Raw genomic sequence first — 10,957 nt, 5'->3', positions numbered from 1 at the left:
TGGAAAGTGGACAGCTTATCTGCCTTTAGTAAATCAATCCCATAGTACAGGTGCTGTTGAAGCAAAGCCAGACCCGGAAGGGGGGGGGTATTACCTGCCTAGATACATTTTGTGGCAGGACATTGAAAATCACATAACTTGCTGGACAAAATCTCAAATCCTTGGCAGCCAAAACAGTTTGCATATGTATATACTTGAAAGGTGTATATAACTGCTTACCTACTTTAATAGTAACCCTCCCCTCCATCCCATTTCCTTCTTATGGAGAGTTACTCTGTTTTATTGAAACCTGCAACTGTTCTCGTTTTAATAAAAATATTTTCAATGGATATTCATTAGACTTAGTAACGATGTAAAGTCATCAAGATGTTTGAAGGCTGGCATTTTACATGGGTTCTCAGACTACAGGTTACTCATTTAGGCTCAATTTAGTGTTCTCTCTTCATGGGTGTATGTTTAGTCGTGGCAATTTCCTCATTGGAAGGATAGAATAAAAGAGTGATTGACCAATGGCCACATTGGCATACCCGGGATTAAGCATTCCGTTTCTCAAGTGCATACATATGATTCTTGAATGGTCTTTTCCCTTGCCCCCCCTCCCCCCCCCACAATGGATAGGAATAGTCACTAGTTGTGTGGAATGTTCATGCATTTAAGATTTGGCCAACTTCTCTGATCAAGGTACCCTGCACTAAGAAAGAAAATCCTGGCCAGCAGGTCTGTGGGCATCTTAAAGTGGTGTTCCGGCCAAAATTATACTTTTTAAATAAAAATACCCATATAATACACAAGCTTAATGTATTCTAGTAAAGTTAGTCTGTAAACTAAGGTCTGTTTTGTTTGTTTATAGCAGTAGTTTGTTATTTTATAAACTTACAGCAGGCCGTGGCCATCTTAAGTGTGGGCATCTGAAGGCAGACTGTATTTCTTCCTGGATCTCATCCTTGCAGATCTCGCACATGCTCATAACAGCACAAGCAGTGTAATAGGTTTCAGGTCAGGTTTCCATAGCAACGGCAGTGTCAGAGGAAGTTGCCACCCCTTCCCAGAAGGCATTGCAAACAGGAAATGATGCGATGAGCCAGGGCTAGGGAGGAGGAAGTGAAAATGAATACAGTAGATATACAGTAGGTGCTGAGAATTTTTTTTTTTTAAATATCCAATTCGTTTGCAGTGCACAGTTTAGTGAGGGATGCTGAAGAGTTGTAAAAGTGGGTGGAACTCCACTTTAAATGTCATATCTGTTCTGCTCGAATTCTTTGCATGTATTCATTTTCTTTTTTTTACCCTGATCCATCCAGTTGTCACCAGAGTCCATAAGAGATAAGAGCACATTATTGATAAAAGAAAGCACAGGAAAGCTGTAAAACTGTGTCCATTCACTGCTCTCCTGCATTCTTCTGGGACATAGTTTACATGGAAATACTCTATTCTTTCTGGTTTTATTGACCATGTCAACCTTACAACTAGTGACAACAAAGAAGTTTCTGCTTTGTGCACTGAAAACTTTTTTTTGGTGTCCTTAGGGGACACTTGTTTCTAAATGCTTATAATGCTCTTTAAATCAGGAAGCTGTATGCAGCTAAGACATTTATTTAAATGCAGAAAAAAGTACAACAAACAATGAATTCCCACCAAGCAGGAACTGACTTTCTTGTATTTTCTTAATGGTCCCTACTAGATTTGATTGTAGCCGTATTAGTGCAATTGTGACAGAGAAAACAGGAAAGTACTCAATTTTCTATGTCTTAATGGTCCATGAAATTTTTGCAGGGATTACATATATTAAAGTCCAATTTCTGGGCAAAATTTTTGTAATGACTTTGAATCAAGTGTGGAAGGATTAGAACATTGTCAGGTTTTCATTGCTACCTGTGATCCCATTGGTGAAATTATCCTGACTTTGGGAGGGAATCTTTCCAGCGGGGTCACAAATACTATAAGCAGATTTGTTTAGCAGAGCAGGAAAGGGTTTCCCCTTCACTTCCTGTGTGGCCACTGAAGAAAGGAGGGGATACATCTCAAAAGGAACAAAGACATACAAAGGACAAAGGGACCAGCCCTTCTTTACGTAAAAACTGAAAAAATGTAGGTTGAGGTAGGCTTGAAGACCAACTCCAGGAAACTGAAAAAAGTATCCCCTGTAGTGAGGCTGCTTCCACAGTACAAGGGTTAATTGCTCATTTAGGTTTGGGGGACATAGAAAATAAGATTTACTTACCTGGTCCCCCACTCCTCTGTGCTGGTATACTGATCTTCACAGATTCTTCTCCCACATGCTCAAGTAGTCTAAGGTCCTGACCTCATCAAGACCAGTGCAGAGTTCATAGCCCCATATTGGACATGATGACACTGAAGGACAGCCCACCACCTGAGCATCATCTGCCAAGCGATTGGAGAATCTTGCTGCCGCGACTTTCGTACAACACCAAAAAGCTACTACAGTATATCACTCCGTGGTTATCTCTCACTGTAACAAATGCAAAACCCTCCTTGTTGGCCGACCTTTACATAGGCTATCCCCCCTTCAGTTCATCATGAATGCTGCTGTTGTCAGACTCATCCAGCTTACTAACTGTTCGGTGTCTGCTACCCCTCTCTGCCAATCCCTTCATTGGCTCACCCAATGAATAAAATTCAAAATACTAACAACAGCCTACATAGCCATCCACAACTCTACCCCCAGCTACATCACTAACCTTGTCTCAAAATGCCAACCAAACCATTCTTTTCACCCCTCTCAAGACCTTCCGCTCTTTAGCTACCTTGTCACCTCTATTCATGCTCTTATTGAAGACTTGATCAGAGCCTCTCCCCCCTTCCTATGGGAACTCCTTACCCCAAGCTAGCCAACTATCCCCTGCCCTATCCACCTTTATGTAGTCCCTGAAAATCCATCTCTTCAGAAGGGCCTATCCCACCTCTAACTAAACAACTGAACGTTTACTTTTTCCATCAGCATATCCCTCACCGTTATTACCTTTTATATTCCTTGACCGTTCTTTTGATTTTTTCAGCTCTAATGAGCTGAGCCCTTTAATTCTCCTTGTTTTGAATTGTATTGTAACTGTAACTAATAATCAGGTAAGTCAAAGTGCAAAAAACTCTGCCCTAGACTAACCAAGTAATTAACATTTGCACTGCAGGTGATGCCCCACTACAAGGGATAATTTTTCAGGGTTAGGCTTTTAAAGACAGATGCATAGTATTATCGGTTGTGAGTTTTATAAAATATTTATGTCCATGCCCTAAGTCCTTTCCACTTGGCCTTGCTTTATTGATTGAGCAGTAGTCCTAACTGGCACCTCTGGTATTAAAAAATTGCTTTGTGTTTGCCAGGCCAATTATGGCCACAAAACTATGCAAATTACAGCAGCACCTGCATATGTTGCACTGGGAAGAAAACAGAGTGACATTTCTTGAGACTATGAAGGTTTTTCTTTAGATGTTTGGAATTCTTTGGCTTTACATCAGGATGGCAGCTTGCCTCAAAAGTGGATGTGCTCAGATGCCGCGGTGTTACATTTCATATCCAGGGAGCTAGTACGTATTGATCCATACATATGAGCTGACTACTAATGGTCACACACAGTGTGTCCAGTTCACCTTTAAATAGAAATGAAATATTGGTGTTATAACTTAAAGAACCTTACTCAAAAAGGTACAAACACAGTACACACTGCCGCTGAATTATTTAGAATTTGACAGAATTAAAAAGAAAATGTGATGCTGAGCGTGACACTGCAAATTCTTTATTGTTGCATAGGTTTCACTTTAAAGGCAATTGGATTTCAGCACACTTAAAGTGGCACTGTTACTGCTAAACAAAATGCCTAAATAATACCGTATTTATCGGCATATAACACGCACCCCAAGTTTAGGAGGAAATTTTAAGGAAAAAACTTTTAGGAGGGAAGTTTAAGGAAAAAAACTTACATTTAAATGCCCATCAATGCAGCCTTATCAGTGTCCATCTGCAGCCTTGTCCATCATTGCAGAATGATCAGTGTCCATCTGCAGCCTTGTCCAGTCTCATTGCAGCCTTGCCCTGTCTCATTGCAGCCTTGCCCTGTCTCATTGCAGCCTTGCCCTGTCTCATTGCAGCCTTGCCCTGTCTCATTGCAGCCTTGCCCTGTCTCATTGCAGCCTTGACCTGTCTCATTGCAGCCTTGCCCAGTCTCATTGCAGCCTTGACCTGTCTCATTGCAGCCTTGCCCACTCTCATTGCAGCCTTGACCTGTCTCATTGCAACCTGATTGTTTTTAAAATTAGCACCAACGAGATACACAGAGCCGGATGTCCTGTGTACTCAGCTCCTCTTGGCTCCTCTCGCAGTCCCGCCCAGTCCCGCCCCTTGGTCTGGCTCCTATGATGGACATAACACAGGTCCAATGGCGGAACTGGGCGTGACTACGAACGGAGCCGAGCCTAGCCGAGTACACAGGACACTCGGCTATGTGTATTTCAGCGGCGCTCGCTCCTCTCCCCCTCACAGTCAGCGGGGATCAGCGTATAACACGCACCCACGATTTTCCCCTGATTTTAAGGGGAAAAAAGTGCACGTTATACACCGATAAATACAGTACTCACTTTTTAAAAAAAGTTGAATTCTTACCTATCTATTCTAAAGCTATTAAATCCCAGCTCCAAAAATGTAAAAGTAAATCCAACCACACACATACTGTGTGTGTATATATATATATATATATATATATATATATATATATATATATATATATATATATATATATTGACATCACAATACCATTTATATATTTTTTAATAAAAGTGGAGATTTCCTTTAAGAGTAACTCGATATTCGTTGCGTAAAAAGCAAACCCCTCTGGGTGATCAAAATACATTTTTAAGCAAGTGCTTTTAAGAAGATTCCAACCTCTTTTTGTTGCTCTGAAGAAATAGCTGCTTATTTGTCAAGATCAGGGGTCTGACTCAAAGACCAGTTACTGTAGTAGTAGCGGGACTTCCTCCGACCAACTGGTTAGGTATTAGACATGTGCATTCCTTTTCGTCCAAATGCATTTTCGTCCGAATTTCAGGTATTTTCGTTATCGTTTTAACAAACGATAACCGAAGTGCAGAATCCAAAAACCGAAAGATCCGACATAAACAAATGCTTTGTTTTGTTTTTCTTTGCTACAACAGTTCGATATAGATAGGAGATTCAACATGATGATGACAATAACAATCTGCATCCATCAAACCTGTGGTCGAATGTGCCTAACCTTAACTCTATTAGTCCAAGATTATTCTACATAGAGAGAAAATATTCGACATAGAGAGAAAAGATTCGACGTAGGGGAGAAAAGATTCAACGTAGGGGAGAAAAGATTCAACGTAGGGGAGAAAAGATAAATAAAAATAATGATGATGATGAATGTTATTGGCTGATTGTAACCAAAGAGGAGGAGCAGTAAAATAGCTAGAACTAAGTACACACGTACTTTGGCTTATGGTGTCTGTTGAAAGTTCTAAGAAGATTCGACAGAGCAGGTAATCTATACGGCGCTGTACAGTTTAGCTGCTCCGTCGAATCTTCTTTGAACATTCGACAAACACCATAAGCCTTCAATGACAGATTCGACCTTAATTTGGATTTTCAGACGAATGCAATTTTTAAGGAAAAAACAAAATAAATAAAAACGAATTTCGGGAGTAACTAAATAAATTTATTTTTCGGACGAAAACGAAATTCCGAAACGAAATATTTCAGTGTGCACATGTCTATTAGGTATACAAGCGGGTCATCCTGGTGGATGACACAGGTTCATATGAGTTGCGGGGTTTAAGTACTAACTGGTGTTCACCGGAGCTCCGGATGGTGGAGATGGATTTAGCTGCATGTTAGTATCAGGTCGCGATCATTAGGATCGCCCCACCAGGAGGTGAGCAAGCCAGGGTCCAGGCGTGGATATAGCAGGTAAGGATCAAACAGGGGGTAGTCAGTAAACAAGCCAAAGGCCTGTAACGGGTAGTTTGAGGTTGGGATCAGGCAGAAGTGTAGTCGAGGAACAAGCCATGGGTCAGTAACAAGTGGTAGCAAAGATAAGGACTGCAGCAGGGAAGACAGAGTGAGATATTGGCTGGAGAGAGCACAATGATTTGGAAGTGCAGGAAGTGCAGAGAAATGGCTTCAATCAGGAAGTTCATGGGAGGAGCAAAGCGTTCAAGGTTCAGCAGAAGTCAAGGCACAAAGCACAAGGCAGAGTTGTCCAATAGATCAGACACGCTGCTGTCCAGCATCTCAGGTAGCTCAGCGAGAAGAGTCATTGCTAGACACAGTAGAGGTCCCAGGTTCAAGTTTAGGCCCTGAAATTGTTTCACCATGTCCTTTGCAGACTCATTCTGAATGGAAGGGTCCAGTTCATTAAAATCACCTGAGAAAAGCTGCAAGGTCTGCATCCCTTTAAAAATGTTTAACCCTTAGTGAGTATCTCACCAAAACTGAAATTCCTATTGAGGAGTATGCCTAAAAATCTGTCAGCCAATGACACAAGCAGGAAATGACTTTATGTACGCCAACAATGTACAGGACACCTCCAGGTTGCCTTACTGCATTGAATTTTACAGAACATTACAGCAGCTGCAGAATTATGTTTGTTTTTTTTTACATCCAAGTATAACATTAACAGTGTCTTTTACAAATTTAATTTGGTATTTCTAATTGCTGGACTTTTAAGTCCTTCACTTCTAATCATGTTGAACCTCGGTTCAAGCTCCATCTCGGTATTTAATATCTTACTGTTGTTCTGTGTTAAAAGTGCAGCAAGGGCACCACACACATCAATAGACATACAAGCAGATGAGAGATATCTTCCTAAAGTAACCTTGAGCTGAGCATAGCAAACAATCATCATGCAATTCAAAGGAACATTTTACATTATTCAGAATCCTATAGAAAATAAGATCTACAGTTTCTTATACAAAGGCTCACTAAGATGATGGTACTATCATAATGTTAGTAAATAATAAATAATGGAAACAGGCCATATTACTGGATAATAGTCATGTGGCATGTTTCTATTATATGAAAAGCAGCATAAAAACAATGTTATAAATGTAATTGTGTGGAAAGTTGACACAGGTGTTTTAGAGTTTCCTTTACCTCCTGCCACCCACATAAAGCATATGTGCAGCAGCACAGAGGATGAGCTTTAACGCCTACAGAGCACACATATGCATCCAAGGGCGGACGAGTTTTCTATGCTAAGAGCTCGCTGGCTCACCTCATGCTCCCAGTAGAGTGACTAAGGCAGCCTTTTTCAACCAGGGTGCCTTCTGGGTACTTCAAGGGTGCCTTGACAAAATGTCTACAAATTGCTCAAAATTGCCAAAAAATTGTAATAACAAGCCTGAGTTTTTGTTACACAAAGCCACAGGTTTTATTGTGCAGCATTACAACCTTGGGTACTGTGTGGGACAGCCACTGGTATCCCAACATCTAATGATGTCATTGGTTTATAAGGAGTACATCATTGCCTGCATCCTTGTTTGTTCCCCTCCCAGCCTCTGTCCATCAGCATTGGCATCACATTAGCTCAGTAAGGGATAGAAACTGAGGGAGAAGAGAAACTCTGGAATACTGGTCAGTACCAGTGTGCAAAGGTGTATTTGCTTTGTAAGAATAAATTACCTCTAATGTTGGGTGTCCTGCATCTGTGGATGTTGATGCATTATGTAAAACTATTATTTTAGGATGGGGTGCCTCGAGATGCAGAATGTTAAAGGGTGCCGTGATTAAAAAACGGTTGAGAAACACTGGACTAGGGAGTCATTGACAACTCCCGGTCTCTAGTAATGATTGGGAACCAGCAGGATTGGCTCCTGATCATGTGATGAATTCATCAATGTCTTCCTCGTAGTCAATTTTTTTTTTCTGGGCTTCAACTCCCAGGTGCCACCATTTTTGATTTGGAAGCTAGCTGTGACTTCCTGATGTCTCACAGCTGGCTCCTAAATCCAAGACACGGCAGTGCAGAGAGAGTGAACGGCCCTAGAGCCTCCTGGGATGCAGGACATGTGCCAGGAGGCTGTGGGTCAGGAATGGGGGGGGGGGCAAGTTCACATAGTTCTGACCTAGGTGAGGATTGAAGAAGTGGAAGTGGATGCCTGTCAAAAAAAGATACCTGCCACCCTCGCCCACCCCCCCCCTAAAAAATTACCTTCAGTTGTGGCAGGTGACATTCACATGTGTGGCCATACTACCACCCTTAGGGCATGTTCACATGTGTGGATTTGTCGCCTCCTTACCACCTGCTTTAATCCTCGAAATTCCAAACCATCACACCACAATTATGTGAATTGCATGGGGTTGCAAGGTGGCGGCTCTATTCACGTGAGTGGGTCATGTTTGGTAATGGTAACAATTGCGGCATGCAGTTTAACTTTTGCTAAGGCCATGAAGCAAAACGTTGTGGCCACTGCATGGGTACATCCCTGAACAGAAGCATTGCTTAGTTGAGGTGGGCATTCTGGTCGCCTTTGTGAATGCACCTTTAGAGGTTGGTGGAGAAAGAAGAGCTGTGCTTTCCTTTTTGGGTGAAGGTCCACTTTTACCGGCAATAGAAAAAGTCACCAACTTGGCTCTGCTGAGTAAATCTAGGAATGTTAGGCAAAACATGTCCAATTTTTTGGCAGATAAAACTGATTCCATAATTGTACATCAGCTGCGTATTTTGCTATTTTCTGAAATTCAGCTTGAATAAAACAGAGGGTGAATCTTCTGTACCGTTCTTCCAAATCTACTAAAACTGTTATAAATGAATACAAATCAACAAGATTGACTAGCTTCCTTATCCTCCGTTGCAATCTATTTTTTGCTATGGGTGCTCTTTTAGGATTAGTTCTTATAAAGCATATGCATTAAAATAAAAAGAAAGCATTAGAAAGGATCAATGCAACAAGAAAGTGAAAATCATACATCTTGAATATGTTTGAGCTGAGCTACAAATGTAGCCGAAGTTATCTGAATTATTCGTTCCAGTCATTCCCAAGGCACATCAAAAAGGCAATACCCCCGTGTATTGCTATGGCAACTCACCTTAATGGTGTGTCATATAGCAAGAATAAAAAAAAAAAAAAAAAACAACAAAATGGAGTGACAAGTGATGTGCTGATGCAGGTTAAATCTATTTGAAAATATGGAAGAATTGAGTTTGAAGACGCTTTTAGATGTCCAAACAAATGCAACAAACATAAAAATGCTAGATAAAGATATTTTCTATACTCAGCGGTCCATCACTAACATCATTTTTTTCTTTATTTTGCCTTTGCATGTCATTTCTCACTTTGAATGGAATATGAAGCACAGTGGTATATTTATGGAGCTCAGTAACTAACAAGAATGAGATCTGTAATGTAGCGTATTTAATACACAGTTTTGTTCAATAAATGCCACTGGATGCAAATTTAGCCTGAGCACCTGAATCTGTCTTGGTATTAGCCTACATGTATCCCCAACACAGTAGCACTTAAACTGGAAGAGGGAGCCGCAGTACTCTGAGATGACCTCATCAGTCTGCTGCTGCCCCTTCACTATCCAGTCACAGGCTGCGGTGGGTCCTAGGTCAGACTGTATTTTTCTATGGTGTGCCTGCCCTTGCAGCTGGGCAGTTTTATGGTAATATCCCCTGGAAATCCACAAATTTAGCCTGAGCACCTGAATCTTTCATGGTATTAGCCTATGTTTATCCCCTGCTCAGCAGCACTGGAAGAGGGATTGGCAGCACTCTGAGCCAATCAGAGCAAAGGGATGACCTCATCAGTGTGCTGCTGCTTCTCCACTGTCCATCGGACAGTGAAGGAGCAGACATAGGCTAGGGTGGGTCCTATGTCAGGCTGTATTTTTCTATGGCGTGCCTACCCCTGTGGCAGACACTTTGATCGTAAGATTTTCTGGAGTTCCTCAAACCTAGCCCAAGCACTTGAATTTGTCTTGATAGTAACTGGGTTTTGTTCTGCATAATAGCACTGCAAGAGGGATGAGCAGCACTCTGAACCAATCAGAGCAAAAAATTGACCTCGTCGGTGTGCTGCTGCTCCTTCACTGTCCAGTCATAGGCTGAGATTGGTCCTATGTCAGGCTGTATTTTTCTATGGTGTGCCTGTCCCTGTGGCAGACAGTTTGATGATAAGATTCCTTGGAATTACACAAACCTAGATCTTGAACACCCGAAACTGTCGTGATATTAGCCTACATGTTCCTCTGCACAACAGCACTGGAAGAGGCTGTCCTGTGCTACTGCTCCTTCTCTGTCCATTTACAGGCTAGGGTGAGTCCTAGGTCAGGCCGTATTTCTTTATGGAGGAGCAGTTTTTATGGTAAAATTCCCTGGAATTCCACAAACCTAGCTCGAGCAGCTGAACATGTCTTGATATTAGCCTACGTTTTACTCTGCACAACAGCACTGAAAGAGGAAAAAGCAGCCCTCAGAGCAAAGAGATGACCTCATCAGAGTGCTGCTGTTCCTTCTCTGTCCAGTCACAGGCTGGGGTGAGTCTTGGGGGAGGCTGTATTTGTCTGTTGAGTGTCTGTCTGCCCTGCGCTTGGTAAGATTCTCTGGAATAAAAGACCTGAGTATTGGATAAATGCTTTTTCCTTTTACTTTGGCCATTATTTGGTTCTACATAATAAGGATCAACACTATGAGTACATGTGCATGAGCTACTGTAAGTAATGATATGTGTTTGTCTCTACATGCATGCCATTTGTCAATGCAATAATTTTGACTTTTTGCTATAATAAACAGCATGGTAGAACAGTGGTGCACACCTCTTTTTCTTAGTATCCAATAAGAGTGTATATTCTCAAGGCTACGCTAGGTGGCTTTTTTTATATTCCTTATTGCTTGCCTGAACTAACCAAGTAAAAGGTTTGCTTGGCAGCATAAACATGAAGGAACTAATGGTTACCTGCACTCCCTCTCCTACTTGATTCACC

The 10,957-nt window shown here is 41.6% G+C and overlaps 1 protein-coding gene across 22 annotated transcripts in view; it reads left to right on the top strand.

Moving 5' to 3' along the window:
- The window catches only part of NRXN1 (neurexin 1), a 1,909,081-nt gene that overhangs the window by 1,483,945 nt on the left and 414,179 nt on the right, over window positions 1-10,957 (top strand). The window lies entirely within an intron of this gene.

This window comes from Aquarana catesbeiana, linkage group LG04 (genome assembly GCF_042186555.1).
Source record: "Aquarana catesbeiana isolate 2022-GZ linkage group LG04, ASM4218655v1, whole genome shotgun sequence".
NCBI classification, from domain to species: Eukaryota; Metazoa; Chordata; class Amphibia; order Anura; family Ranidae; genus Aquarana; species Aquarana catesbeiana.
The sequence above is the reverse complement of the archived record's forward strand: the minus strand, read 5'-3'. Positions and strand labels throughout refer to the sequence as shown.